Here is a 14,778-nt window from a genome sequence, read left to right as displayed (position 1 = left end):
TCCCAGCACTGAGCCCTGCGGCACTCCACTAGTCACTGCCTACCATTGCAAAAAGGACCCGTTTATCCCAACTCTCTGCTTCCTGTCTGCCAACCAGTTCCCTATCCACGTCAGCACATTACCCTCAATACCATGTGCTTTGATTTTGCACAACAATCTCTTGTGTGGGACCTTGTCAAAAGCTTTTGAAAGTCCAAATACACCACATCCAAAGGTTCTCCCTTGTCCACTCTACTAGTTACATCCTCAAAAAATTCCAGAAGATTTGTCAAGCATGATTTCCCTTTCATAAATCCATGCTGACTTGGACTGATCCTGTCACTGCTTTCTAAATGTGCTGCTATTTCATCCTTAACAATTGATTCCAACATTTTCCCTACCACTGATGTCAGGCTAACCAGTCTATAATTACCTGTTTTCTCTCTCCCTCCTTTTCTAAACAGTGGTGTTACATTAGCTACTCTCCAGTCCATAGGAACTGATCCAGAGTCGATAGACTGTTGGAAAATGATCACCAATGCATCCACTATTTCTAGGGCCACTTCCTTAAGTACTCTGGGATGCAGACTATCAGGACCCGGGGATTTATCGGTCTTCAATCCCATCAATTTCCCCAACACAATTTCCCGCCTAATAAGGAGATCGTTCAGTTCCTCCTTCTCACTAGGCTCTCGGTCCCCTAGTACTTCCGGAATGTTATTTGTGTCTTCCTTTGTGAAGACAGAATCAAAGTATTTGTTCAATTGGTCTGCCATTTCTTTGTTCCCCATTATAAATTCACCTGACTCCGACTGCAAGGGACCTACATTTGTCTTCACTCATCTTTTTCTCTTCACATATTTGTAGAAGCTTTTGCAGTCAGGTTTTATGTTCCTGACAAGCTTCCTCTCATACTCTATTTTCCCCCTCTTAATTAAACCCTTTGTCCTCCTCTGCTGAATTCTAAATTTCTTCCAGTCCTCAGGTTTGCTGAACGGGCTGAATTTTCCGGCCTTCTCCGCTCCGTTTTTTGCCGCAGAGCGGCGGCAATGGTGGCGGTGAGGTGTTTTGGTCGGGCGGTCAGCCTCCAGCGCCCTGCAGCGATCCTCGGCTCCGGTTTTGTGGCGGCACAGAGCAGCACCGCCCAGAAGAACTGCGTCGGTGAGCAATGGCCCTGGTTGCGACGCCGGCACGAGTTTGAGCTCCTGCCCGACCCATCTGCCCGGAAGCACGCCCCACAATGACCGCCTGGGAAATCAGGGCGGTCCAACCATTCCATCGGCGAAGAGGTGAGTAATGGACTCCTGAGGTTGGTGTGATTGTTTTTTCTTTTAATGTTTGTTAGCGATTTGTGTTGTGGTGGCGTGGGCAATGTTTTGTGGATGTTTTTGAGGGTTTTTTTGTTTCACCCCACCTCTCCCCAGATGTGTCTCGGAGCGTTTCTGTCCGGGCTCCTTAGCTCGGGAGTTTCCCATCCTTGCGCCAAGAGAGGTGTACAACGCCTCCCATGTTCACGAGAACAGCAATAATTCCAACATAAAATGAAGGTGCAGATACAAACAACTTGGGCCATGAGGGCTGAGATCAGTAAAGCTGGGTTTAATCCTGACAGACAGGGAGAAAAAGAATATGATTTGAATTGATGTCCCTTCTGGAAAAGAGATATTAAATGTGTCTCTGCTAATAACAGATTTAATGCAATTGTGGTATTCAGTGGAGGGTGTTTGGCCACTACCTAAAAAACAAGCGACCTGAAATTACAAGGAAACAGGCCATTGGGCCCAACCAGACGGTCCTGATGTTCCTCCTCCACCTGAGTTGCTGTCCTAATCCCATGTATCCTACACCTTTGAGTCTTGTTCAATATCCTTTATTATTCTGACCCTCTTCCCGTCAGTCTGAGATTGAGTGTGCACCGTGTGCAATAACTGCATATCCAGCTTTCTTCACAGTGAGACGAATCCATGTCACGTAGTCTCTGATCTGGTAAACAACGGTGGCGTTTGTTGGGGGTGGAATGTTGGCTGGGAGACTGGGAGAACTTGCTTCTCTTAGAATAGTGCATACTTTTAGAATTAGCTCAATAGGCAAATGAGTCTGTTAGAGATAGCAGGTTGACAAAGGGCAGTGACGAAAATAATATTGCGAAAATAATAAAATGAAAACAGACTGGTGAGAACTAGTGAATGTTCAAAATTAACAGATTCTTAAGGAACACTGAGAGGGGGAGAGGAGGAAAGAACTAAAGGGAGGGTCAGTGATAGGGTGGAAGACAGGAGAGATTAGAGACACAAAAGGGATGAGGGGTCGATTGAGATGGTAATGGCAGGAGTTAGACAAAGAGTCTAGATTGAGTGTGAATCGCAGAATAATTGCCAGCTGCCATGGGAAACAGAAAGGAAATGACATAAAATCGGGGGGAGGGTGGGGGTTAGAAAAAGGAGGAAAGAGCAAAATTGGGCCGAGGTTATGGTCTGAAATTGTTGAACTCGATGTTGAATCCAGAAGGCTGTAAAGTGCCTCAACAAAAGATGAGGTGCTGTTCCTTGAGCTTGCGCTCAGCTTCATTGGAACAGTGTTGGAGGCCGAGAACGGAAATGTGGGAGTGGAGCGGGGAATTAAAGTGACAGGCGACCGGTAGCTCAGGGTCACGCTAACGGATTGAACGCAAAGTGCAAACGTTTAGAATTAGCTGAATAGGCAAATGAGGCTGTGAAAGATGGCAGGTTGACAAAGGGCTGTGAAAGAAAATAGAGTGTGGGTGAATTTCGGCCATTAATTGAAAACGATCCATACTGAAGCGACTATGCAAAGAATAAATCCGAGACCGGCAACCAACGGAAGCGCAGTTTAGTGACCGAATAACCCTGGGGTATGGCGGGTTAGAAGCACAGTGATGAGTTTTAGGCAACTGCTGACACAGATCAGCGAACCTAACACTGAGCGAAGATTAAACCCAGAGAAACCCAAACAAGGGAGAGCAGCGAAGTGAACATTCTGTTGTATGGGATCCCCAGCCGGCACGGTGAGCTCTCCCAGTCACCACTGGGAGCTCTCTATTACAGGGAAACTCTCCAGTACACAACGTTCTCTAACTTCCATTACAACATTGACGACACTCCAACAAAAGTATTTCATTGGCTGTAAATGCTTCGAGATGTTCGGTGAGTGTGTGCAGCACTCTCCACAACAGGAATATCTGCAGTACGGGGCAGCCTCCCAGCACGGGGTCACCCTGCCAACACGGGGACTTTGGGCCATGTGGGCTGAGATCAGTAAGGATTGTTTTAATCCTGACAGCCAGGGAGAAAGAGGAGAATGTGATTTGAATTGTTGACCCTTCTGGAAATGAGATATTGAATGTGTCTCTGTTTACGACGATTTCCTGTAATTCTGGTATTCAGTGGGACGGTGTTTGCCCACGACCAAAAAAACGAGCGACCTCGAATTACAACAAGGAAACAGCCCATTTGGCCCAACTAGACTGTACTTCTGTTTCTCCTCCACATGAGTAGCTGCCCGAATCCCATGTACCCTACAGCTTCGAGTCTTGTTCAATCGCTTTTATTATTCTCTCCCTCTTCCCGTCTGTCTGAGATTGAGTCCTCACTGTGTGCAATAACTGCATATCCAGCTTTCTTCACAGTGAGACAAACACACGTCATGTGGCCTCTGATCAGGTAAACAATGGCGGTGTTGTTGGGGGTGGAATGTTGGCTGGGAGACTGGGAGAACTTGCTTCTCTTAGAATAGTGCATACTTTTAGAATTAGCTCAATAGGCCAATGAGTCTGTTAGAGATGGCAGGTTGACAAAGAGCAGTGACAAAAATAATATTTGTGTGAATTTAGGCCATTCACTGAAAACAGACTGGTGAGAACTAGTGAATGTTCAAAACTAACAGATTCTTAAGGAGCACTGAGAGGGGGAGAGGAGGAAAGAACTAAAGGGAAGGTCAGTGATAGGGTGGAAGACAGAAGAGATTAGAGAAACAAAAGGGATGAGGGGTCGATTGAGATGGTAATGGCAGGAGTTAGACAAAGGTGAGTCTAGATTAAGTGTGAATCGCAGAATAATTGCCAGCTGCCATGGGAAATAGAGAAAGGAAATGACATAAAATCGGGGGGAGGGTGGGGGTTAGAAAAAGGAGGAAAGAGCAAAATTGGGCCGAGGTTATGGTCTGAAATTGTTGAACTCGATGTTGAGTCGAGAAGGCTGTAAAATGCCTCAACAAAAGATGAGATGCTGTTCCTCGAGCTTGCATTGAGCTTCATTGGATCAGTGTAGAAGGCCGAGGGCGGAAATGTCACAGTGGGAGTAGAGCGGGAAATTAAAGTGACAGGTGACCAGAAGAACAAGGTCACGCTTACAGACTGAATGGAAAGTGCAAACAGGCTGCACCTGTCCTAGTTATGGTTTTGGTTGGGAGGGGGCAGATGGGATTTTGGTACCGGTGGTGGTTGCTACTTTCCCAGGGCCATCTAACATGGCTCGGAGTGCGGTTAGAAAAGTATCGAATGAGTGGGGAGGGACTGGCTTATCTGTCTCGGTCTTTTGGGCTGGGGCTGGAGAATTCTTTCCTGCGCTATTCATCCAAGGATTCTTACAATCCCTTCTCCAGTGCTCACTCTTTCTGCACCCGAAGCAGGTACGTTTTGTATCGGAGGGGTTGCCCCCCCTCATGGCGCCATTTCCTCTTATCTTGGCTAGGTCGGATTTTGTGAACCCTTCCCTTTTGTGGGTGCTCTTCTGTCCCTCTACCATTTCTGTAAGCTAGGGTCAGCTGCCTAAGCACTCCCTGTTCTGTGGCTTGGGGATCTCTGGGGTCGAACCAGGCCTCAGCCTTGGTTCTTATTCTGGGTAAACTGTTAGCTACTAGGCTTTTGAGCCAGTGTGCTAATTCGGCCGGGTTTACGTGATCTCTGTCTATGTCCCCACTACAGGCGCTTTTGTACACCGGCCACAGTCGGTCTGCGAAAGCCTGTGGGGTTTCTCCTGCGAGCTGCACTGTTTTCTCTACTATAGAGTATGGTGCGTGGGGGAGACCGACCGTTCAGATGGAAGTGGAAAAGGTGAAAGGGACTTACCTGCTGGACACCGGTGCCTCAAAAATGCTTGTCTATGCAGCTAACCCCGACACCTCACCTCTGTCTAACAGGGTCCCCAAAAACTTTGTGGGTTTCACAGGCAATGAACAGACTGGCTCATTCTCCGTTCCGCTCTCCATTCATTTAGGTACACTCCAAACTAAGTGGACCTGTGTTCTGATGAAGTGGGAGCAGGAAAACATAGAAAGATAGAAAAATAGGTGTGGGAGTAGGGCATTCAGTCCTTCAAGCCTGCACCGCCATTCAATAAGTTCATGGCAGATCATTCCTTCAGTATCCCTTTCTCTCCATACTCCTTGATCCCCTTAACCATAAGAGCCATATCTAACTCCCTCTTGAATATATCCAGTGAACTGGCATCAATAACCCTCTGCGGCAGGGAATTCCACAGGTTAACAACTCTGAGTGAAGAAGTTTCTCCTCATCTCAGTCCTAAATGGCCTACCCCTTATCCTAAGACTATGTCCCTTGATTCTGGACTTCCCCAACATCGGGAACATTCTTCCTGCATCTAACCTGTCCAGTCCCGTCAAAATCTTATATGTTTCTATGAGATCCCCTCTCATCCTTCTAAACCCCAGTGAATACAGGCCCAGTTGATCCAGTCTCTCCTCATATGACAGCCCAGCCATCCCTGGAATCAGTCTGGTGAACTTTCGCTGCACTCCCTTAATAGCAAGAACGTCCTTCCTTAGACTAGGAGACCAAAACTGAACACAATATTCCAGGTGAGGCCTCAGTAAGGCCCTGTACAACTGCAGTAAGACCTCCCTGCTTCTATATTCAAATTCTCTAGCTATGAAGGACAACATACCATTTGCCTTCTTTACCGCCCGCTATAGCTGCGTGCCCACTTTCAGTGACTGATGAACCATGACACCCAGTGTTAGATCTCTTAATTTCCAATGAAATACGAACTCCGATTGTAGTTTTAATGTAACTTTATTCTGGTGGCAGCAACAAGCTCTTGGCTTTAAGCTAGGCCCAGGTCTTTGTCCTTCTGAGTCCACATGGCCAAAATGGCTGTTTTTATAGCTGGTTCAATTTACAGAAAAGCACTCGCCTTCTTTGACCTTATTGGCTCATTTGATAGTCTGTTAACCTTTAATTGGCTCGCTACCCAAGGTCCTAAAATGTCAAGTTGATTGATGACTTAATGCAATGTGTTCTGTGTTTTCTCAAAAACTGCAGCCAGGCTGCAGAGCTTGAATTCTCTATCAATCTCCCCTTTGATTCTTTCACAAGCTGAATCATAAAACATCAGCTATCACTGGTTAAACATTCTACAAAATAATTTCATACATGTTAACAGAGTTTCCTTTTAAAATTTGTTAATGTGTTTTGCCACATGTCCGGACTAGTAACTTCCACACAAATTTACACTAATCCGAATTCCATCGTGGCCACAATGGAAGTCTGGTTTTAGTAGGTTGATTAACCTTATTCCAATTTAATCCAAATCAATATCTTAATGCAACCAGTAAACAATCTTCCCTTAAGCATAACACACCCCTGTGCCACGTACAGACGGTCTGCTGGGACCTGCAAGGTGTCTCACGTGCGGGACAGCAGCTACAGTCGCCTGGTCGCAACAACATTTAATCAACATAAACAAACAATATAAAAGTAAAATAATTACAACAAATAGAATTAAACCTTCCACCAATGAAGTTCCTATTGAACCTAGCCATTCAGTGGCCCCGCTCCACAAAGTGAATGATGGGGGTTGCTTAAGTTTTTCTACCTCCTTTTGGATATGCTCCGCTAAGTGGGTAATTTCTTCGGAGCTATCTGGGATATATGTGCAACACTCAGTTCCGAGTAGGGCGCAAGTACCTCCCTTTTCAGCCAGGATGTAATCAAGGGCCAGTCTATTCTGTAGGGCTACTGTGCGGATTGCTACCATTTCAGCATTGATTTTAACTAGGGCCTCTGAGGTATCATTGGCTACCCGTTCCACAACAGATGCCATGTTAATGGATTCCCTTGCCAGTCTGGCGGTCCCATACCTGGGGATCAGAATGGCAAAGAACCTCTCTGTTTTTGTGATAGCTCTCTTAGGATGGTGTAAATGTTCCGACAGTGACTTTATATGATACATATATGGCACAATGTAGGCTAAATAGCAGGATCCCGTCCAATTCTGGGGCAGCCAAGGGTAGGCCTTGTGGCCACACACCCAATAGGTGCCATTATATGCAATGAATGTTAGCTGTTTCTTTGTCAGCAACACTGCGGGGCCTGTCCAGGCTTTTCCATCTGTTTCATTCAGAATCCCCATTACATTAAGAATTACCACATCAGCCCAGTTTGGACGGTTCCGTGGCTTGATTACATTATAATTCTGGGAGCAATTACTATACCCCATACTTTGGCCTCCTTTGATGTTTCTACTCAGACAGACCGATTCCACCGGTCTTCCTATTCCTGTTGTAGTAGTGATAACAAAAAATGGGGGCCGTTTGGAATTATTGTAGCACGGTTGGTATCCCCCTTCAAAGGTAGTCAGATTGTAATCTGCTGACTTCCATTTTCGTGCCCAGTTTTCCGTATCCTGAAACGCATTGCCTGTTTTGTTTTGATTAATTATCCACTTAGCCATTTCCGAGATATTCAAGAGAACTGGCCTCAAGGGAATCCCTCCCTTTGAGTGAATAGGAATATGCGCACACACCCAACAACTAGAAATGTTACCTTGTTTGGCATAAATGTATGACATATATAAAAAGGTATTTACATGTAATGCCCTTGCTACCCTACTATTTCCCTTTGGTGCACAGGGTCGGCTAGTAAGAAGTAGGCAAATGCCTAGAATACCTACAATCAATAATACAGTAAATTTATACATTTTGGCAAAAAGTAATTGTCCTTATTAAATTTCAGCTTCAGTTACGGGTGCTCATTTAACGTGTGAAGTGTGGATCCAGGCTTTCTTTCCTTGGACTTTAACAGCTACCTGGGTGGTCAATAACACTTGATAAGGTCCCTCCCACTTGGCACCCAAAGGTTCTTTATGCAACTTTTTCACATACACCCAGACTCCCGGGATGATGTCGTGTCCTCCTTCGGGTGGATTACCCCAAGCTGCCGATACCTGTCGGGAAACAGAACTAATAGCATTGGTTAGGTTCTGACAGTATGATAACAAAGTGTCACTCATTAAGTGAACATCAGCTTTCCTTAAATCAATAGTTCCTGGCAGCGACATGGGTCTTCCTGTTATAATTTCAAATGGGCTTCGACCTGTAGTTCTGTTTGGGGTTGCCCGAATGCTACATAGCACTATTGGTAGTGCCTGGGGCCATAGTGTTCCTTCTTGGTGATATTTGGCAAGCCGTTGTTTCAGAGTTCGATTCATTCGCTCTCCTTGTCCTGATGATTGTGGATGATAAGGACAGTGTAAATCCCATGTAATGTTCAGTAACCTACAGACTTCTTGGCAGACAGCACCTGTGAAGTGTGTTCCCTGATCTGAGTCAATGCTACTCGGGACTCCCCATCGGGGAATGAAATCCTTACACAAGACCTTTGCAGTGTGATTGGTTGTGGCTCTTTTAGTTGGGACAGCTTCTACCCATCTAGAGAATCTGTCGACCATGACAAGAATGTTAGTGTATCCTTGGCATGAAGGAAGAGATATATAATCAACCTGCAGATGCTGGAATGGCCCAACAGGGGCAGGGGGCCTCAGTTGGGGCATTACCGTGATGGGTCCAGAATTATTTTTCTGGCAGACCACACAGCGGTTTGCTACCAGCTGGGCATGTTTTTTAAATCTCTGACCCCACCAGCTTTTCTGGAACCGTGCCGTCGTCTGTTGTGAGGCCAAGTGTCCCCACGAGTGGATCTGTTGGGCTAAAAAAGGCATAAGCGCGTGTGGCGCGACTGGTTTGTTGGTAACTCTTTGTCTCCGGACACCATCTTCACATAGCTTAATTCCTGCCTCAATCCATGTCCATTTTTCCTCTCGGGAGCACTCGCCTTGCATTGTTTGAAGGTCTCGTGTCAGAGTCCTGAGTGCTTTCAATCTGCACATCTGTGTTGGTTCTTCTGGGGGAACGCCCTGTGAGGCGGCATCTTTAGCTGCCTGGTCGGCTAGGGCATTTCCCTGTGCTTCTGTGGTATTTTCCTTGGTATGGGCCTTACACTTCAGGATGGACACTTCCTGAGGTAATTGTATGGCCTCTAGTAAGTCTCGGAATTCTTTTCCATTTTGGATAGGTGTACCAGCAGCAGTGAGGAATCCCCTTTTCCACCTTAACAGACCAAAGTCGTGAGCGACTCCAAAAGCATAACGCGAATCTGTGTGGACATTAGCTGTCTGTCCTTCTGCTATTCAACATGCTTCTGATGCGGCCCGTAACTCGGCCTGTTGTGCTGACGTTCCTGAGAGTAAACATCCTTTTGCCACTGCCTCATATAAGGTTGTAACTGCCTATCCTGCTTTTCTGGTACCATTGTCAACAAAGGAGGAACCATCTGTAAACAGGATGAGGTCTGGGTTGTGCAGAGGCTCCTCTGCTGCTAAGGCTGCTTCTTCTGTTTCTTTTAAAATCTCCACGCAGTCATGCTCTTCACATTCTCCCCTCTTGCTGACATCGGGATTATAGTTGTGGGATTAACCGGGCTGGCCCGGACGATATGGAGATTAGGAGCTTCCAAAACTGCTGTCCAGTAGGTCCATCTAGCTGCCATCACCTGAGACATTCTATTCATAGACAGCAAAGCGTATACGGTGTGGGGATACTTGACAATCAGCTTTTGGACGAGGACTAGACCCGCAGTGGTCATTACCGCTCGACATGTAGCTTCCATGGCCCTTAGGCAACTTCCCCATCCGAGAGCTACCGCATCCAGTTTTGCCGAATAATAGCCAATAGGTCTTTGCCGATCCCCATGTTCTTGTGTCAGTTTAGCTGTCATGTATCCTTCTTTCTCATGGACAAACAGGGTAAATGGCTTACCACTGTCGAGGATTCCCAGAGCCGGTGCTGAACACAAAGCCTTTTTCAAACTCAGGAAGGCCTCTTGCTGTTCCTTAGTGAGGGTGATGGCTTCTTTAGAGGCACGTTTCCCCTTTAAAATATCATTCAATGGCTGAGCAAGCTGTGTGAAGGAGTCAATCCAATTTCTGTTAAAGTTACACAATCCCAAAAAAGACCTTAGTTCCTGAATAGTGATGGGTTTTTTAGCAGCCCGAATGGTTGCAGTTCTATCCTGGGTAAGTTCTCTCTTTCCTTCTGAAATCTTTTGTCCCAGGTATACAACCTCTTCTTGGGATATTTGTGCTTTGTCGATACTGGCTTTATGTCCTTTCAGCCAAAGGTGGTCCAGCAAAGCTCGTAAATCTTGTTCATGCTGTTCTTCCGTGTTTGAAGCTAGCAGGATATCGTCTACATATTGGATGACTGTGGATGACAGGGTAGGCAATTCTCGCAAATGGCTTTGTAAAGCCATGTGGAATACCATAGGGCTGTTGTGGAAACCCTGCGGTAACTGGGTCCAAGTATACTGTTGTCCTTGGACAGTGAAAGCAAACCACTGTCGAACCTCCGGTGCCAGAGGCACCGACCAAAATCCGTTGGCCATATCTATAACCGAGAAATATTTATGTTCCGGTTTGAGGGCATTAAAAATGGTGGAGGGATCTGCGACCAAAGGAGCTTTTTGATCAATACACTGGTTAGCTTTCCTATAAATCGACAGTCAAACGCCAAGTCTCATTAGATTTCTGTACCGGCCACACGGGGCTATTGGAGGAGCTATGCATTTTAATAAGCACCCCTTGTTTCTCCAATTGCTGAATAACCGGTAAGATTCCCGCGATGGCAGTTAGACTGATGGAATACTGTTTAGTGCATGGAGGCTTGGTCCCGGTAAATGACGCAGGCTCCATCTGGAGTAGGCCACAATCGTTCTTATCTTTAACCCATATCGGGTGTTCCTTCAATTCTTCTTTCTTCAAAGTTCTAATTGACCATATCACCCGACCATCCTCAAAATGCAACGATGAATCTACTTAGATTAGAACGTCCATTCCCAAAAGGGGTTGATCTACTGGGCCTATCCAGACCGGCGTGGTTAGTTCATGTGGACCCAGCCCTATAAGTACCGGTGTTGTCCTTTTAATTTCCATTTTATGGCCCCCAACTCCATAGGCTGTACATGCCCTACCATCCAAAGTCTCCATCTTGTAGGGGTAAGCATGTTAATTCCGCCCCGTGTCTAAAAGACAGTCCACATCCTTATCGCCCACCCTCAATTATATATATCCCATCTCCCCTCTGTTGTATTAGTGCGAGGAGGGTGGTCAGGGCGGGCTCTTAATCGTTTTTTGCTATCCCAAGTAACTCCTTCTGTTGTTGTATTGTCAGTCGCTTAAATGCTTCTATGAGGTCATTATCTTGTGACAAGCCTGGTTTGTTGGCTGAATTGTATCCCTGGCTGCGTCCTCTTCCCCGGCCGCGACCTTGCTGTTTTGCCCTGCACGTCTTGGCCCAGTGACCTTTCCCACAATAATGACATTTTCCGGGTCATTTTCCTAATAACTGTTTATCGGAATCCTGCGATTTCCATCCCACAGCCTGCAGGGCTCGGACTTTAGCTCCCATATCCCGATCTAATTCGTTACATCGATCCACCAATGCTGCAAAGGTAGTTCCTCTACCTTCCCAGTCCGGTAACACTACCTTAAGCATTTTGGACAGTTCTGGCTTTAGACCTGCCACGAAAGCTGCTTTCAGGGGTCCAAACACTTGTTCATCCATTTCCTCATCCATATTATCCATACCCGAATGTTCTAGCCACGTGCATCTAAACCGCTCGTCATACTCCAGGACCTCCTCTGTTCCTTTCTGTTGGCAGGCTGCAATTTTACCCAGTCTGTCTTGGCTGGACTGAAGGCTTGCAGCCAGTCTTTAATCGCCTCCCATCCTGCGTATAATTCTTGCTCATCCTGCCCCAAAGCTTCTTCTACCTTGTCGTGCAATTTTCTTCTGTGTTTTTGGCACCATTATGGTCAAAATTTGCACTCCGTCCCAGGGATGAAGTTGATATATATTTCTTAAGCGGTCCAATTGGTCCCACATTTTCACTCCCCCTTTCTTTGGATTGGGCAATTCCTTGGACCATTTATCAATTTTCTCTTGGTCTGCCGGATCATGAAATAAGTATTCTGCATACACCCTTTTCCTCGTTTTTTTGGTTCCGCCCTTATCCGCAGTCTCTTCTGATTTGACTACAACTCGTCTTTTTTTAAACGGGGCAAAGCGCACCCCTAATTCTTCATCTTCCAACCCTGTATCGTCGGAGGATTCAGAATCTGTATCGACTCCTCGGTTGTGTCTTCGGGTTTGCGCTTTCAATTTATCCAAACATGGGTACCCTGGGAAATGACCGATACATTTTCCTTTTCCTATTACTGTCTCTTGACCTAATGATTTTTTCCATTCTTTAATTTCACCTTTAAGATCTTTAACTTCCGCTTCCGATTTTTCAAGTTCAAGTCTTGTCTGTCGCAGCTGTGGAAAAACAGCTTGCAATTGGTCCTTTGTACTGGTCAGTTCTCGATCATATTGGGAACGCATTATAATTTCATTCCGCTTTCGGATCTGTCCCATAACGGCTAGGGACCATCTAGTTCGCTCTTTATTTTTCATACAGGTCGTTTTTCCCCAGACCCTTTTAATCTCGTCCAACGACCATTGTCCTTTGGAGGTTCCGTACTTTTGTTCGATCTTAATACAGGTTTTAGATAAGTCGAATTGTTGCTCTATGTATTCTTTCAACTGTTCGAGGATTTCATCTATCGAAACCTCAGGTGGTGCCCGCCCACCTTTAACAGTTGTAGGCAATTCTTTGCTCTTATCTCCTGCTGCCATAATACTGATTTCTTTACTGGGATCTCGAGTCGTAGGATTTCCAGCTGATCAATGGATCGGTGATTAATTAACTAACACACCGCCGAAGTTAGACGTCGATGGCACCTCGAGCCGATTAACAACCGGAGAGTTCACAAACTGGAGGCTTTCGGAATCGCGTAGAAGGAGAGGCGAATTTAGACTTTTGACCGAGGACTTTTATAAAGAGGAATCCTTACCTCAGTATGTAGGTCCGATGTCCAAAATTCAGTTTCTTCCCTCAGCGATCGTGTTCGTGATGCCAAAATTGTTAGATCTCTTAATTTCCAATGAAATACGAACTCCGATTGTAGTTTTAATGTAACTTTATTCTGGCAGCAGCAACAAGCTCTTGGTCTTAAGCCAGGCCTTTGTCCTTCTGAGACCACATGGCCAAAATGGCTGTTTTTATACCTGGTTCAATTTACAGAAAAGAACTCGCCTTCTTTGACCTTATTGGCTCATTTGATAGTCTGTTAACCTTTAATTGGCTCACTACCCAAGGTCCTAAAATGTCAAATTGATTGATGACTTAATGCAATGTGGTCTGTGTTTTCTCAAAAACTGCAGCCAGGCTGCAGAGTTTGAATTCTCTATCGCCCAGGTCTCGTTGCACCTCCCCTTTTCCTAGTCTGCCACCATTCAGATAATATTCTGCCTTCGTGTTTTTGCCCCCAAAATGGATAACCTCACATTTATCCACATTATACTGCATCTGCCATGCATTTGCCCACTCACCTAACCTGTCCAAGTCACCCTGCAGCCTCTTAGCATCCTCCTCACAGCCACCCAGTTTAGTGTCATCTGCAAACTTTGAGATATTACACTCTATTCCTTCATGCAAATCGTTAATGTATATTGCAAAGAGCTGGGGTCCCAGCACTGAGCCCTGCGGCACTCCACTAGTCACTGCCTGCCATTCTGAAAAGGACCCATTTATCCCGACTCTCTGCTTCCTGTCTGCCAACCAGTTCCCTATCCACGTCAATATATTACCCCCAATACCATGTGCTTTGATTTTGCACAACAATCTCTTGTGCAGGACCTTGTCAAAAGCCTTCTGAAAGTCCAAATACACCACCATCCACTGGTTCTCCCTTGTCCACTCTGCTAGTTACATCCTCAAAAAATTCCAGAAGATTCGTCAAGCATGATTTCCCTTTCATAAATCCATGCTGACTTGATCCGATCCTGTCACCGCTTTCCAAATGCACTGCTGTTTCATCCTTCATGATCGATTCTAACATTTTCCCCACTACTGATGTCAAGCTAACCGGTCTGTAATTACCTGTTTTCTCTCTCCCTCCTTTTTAAAAAAGTGGTGTTACATTAGCTACCCTCCAGTCCATGGGAACTAATCCAGACTCGATAGACTGTTGGAAAATGATCACCAATGCATCCACTATTTCTAGGGCCACTTCCTTGAGCACTCTGGGATGCAGACTATCAGGCCCCGGGGATTTATCGGCCTTCGATCCCATCAATTTCCCGAACACAATTTCCCACCTAATAAGGATATCCTTCAGTTCCTCCTTCTCACTAGACTCACTGTCCCCTAGTACCTTCGGAAGGTTATTTGTATCTTACTTCGTGAAGACAGAACCGAAGTATTGTTTCAATTGGTCTGCCATTTCTTTGTTCCCCATTATAATTTCACCTGAATCCGACTGCAAGTGACCTACGTTTGTCTTTACTAATCTTTTTCTCTTCACATATTTATCGAAGCTTTTGCAGTCAGTTTTTATATTCCCTGCAAACTTCCTCTCGTACTCTATTTTCCCCCTCTTAATTAAA

Source organism: Pristiophorus japonicus, chromosome 4, assembly GCF_044704955.1.
Source record: "Pristiophorus japonicus isolate sPriJap1 chromosome 4, sPriJap1.hap1, whole genome shotgun sequence".
Lineage (NCBI taxonomy): Eukaryota > Metazoa > Chordata > Chondrichthyes > Pristiophoridae > Pristiophorus > Pristiophorus japonicus.
The sequence above is the reverse complement of the archived record's forward strand: the minus strand, read 5'-3'. Positions refer to the sequence as shown.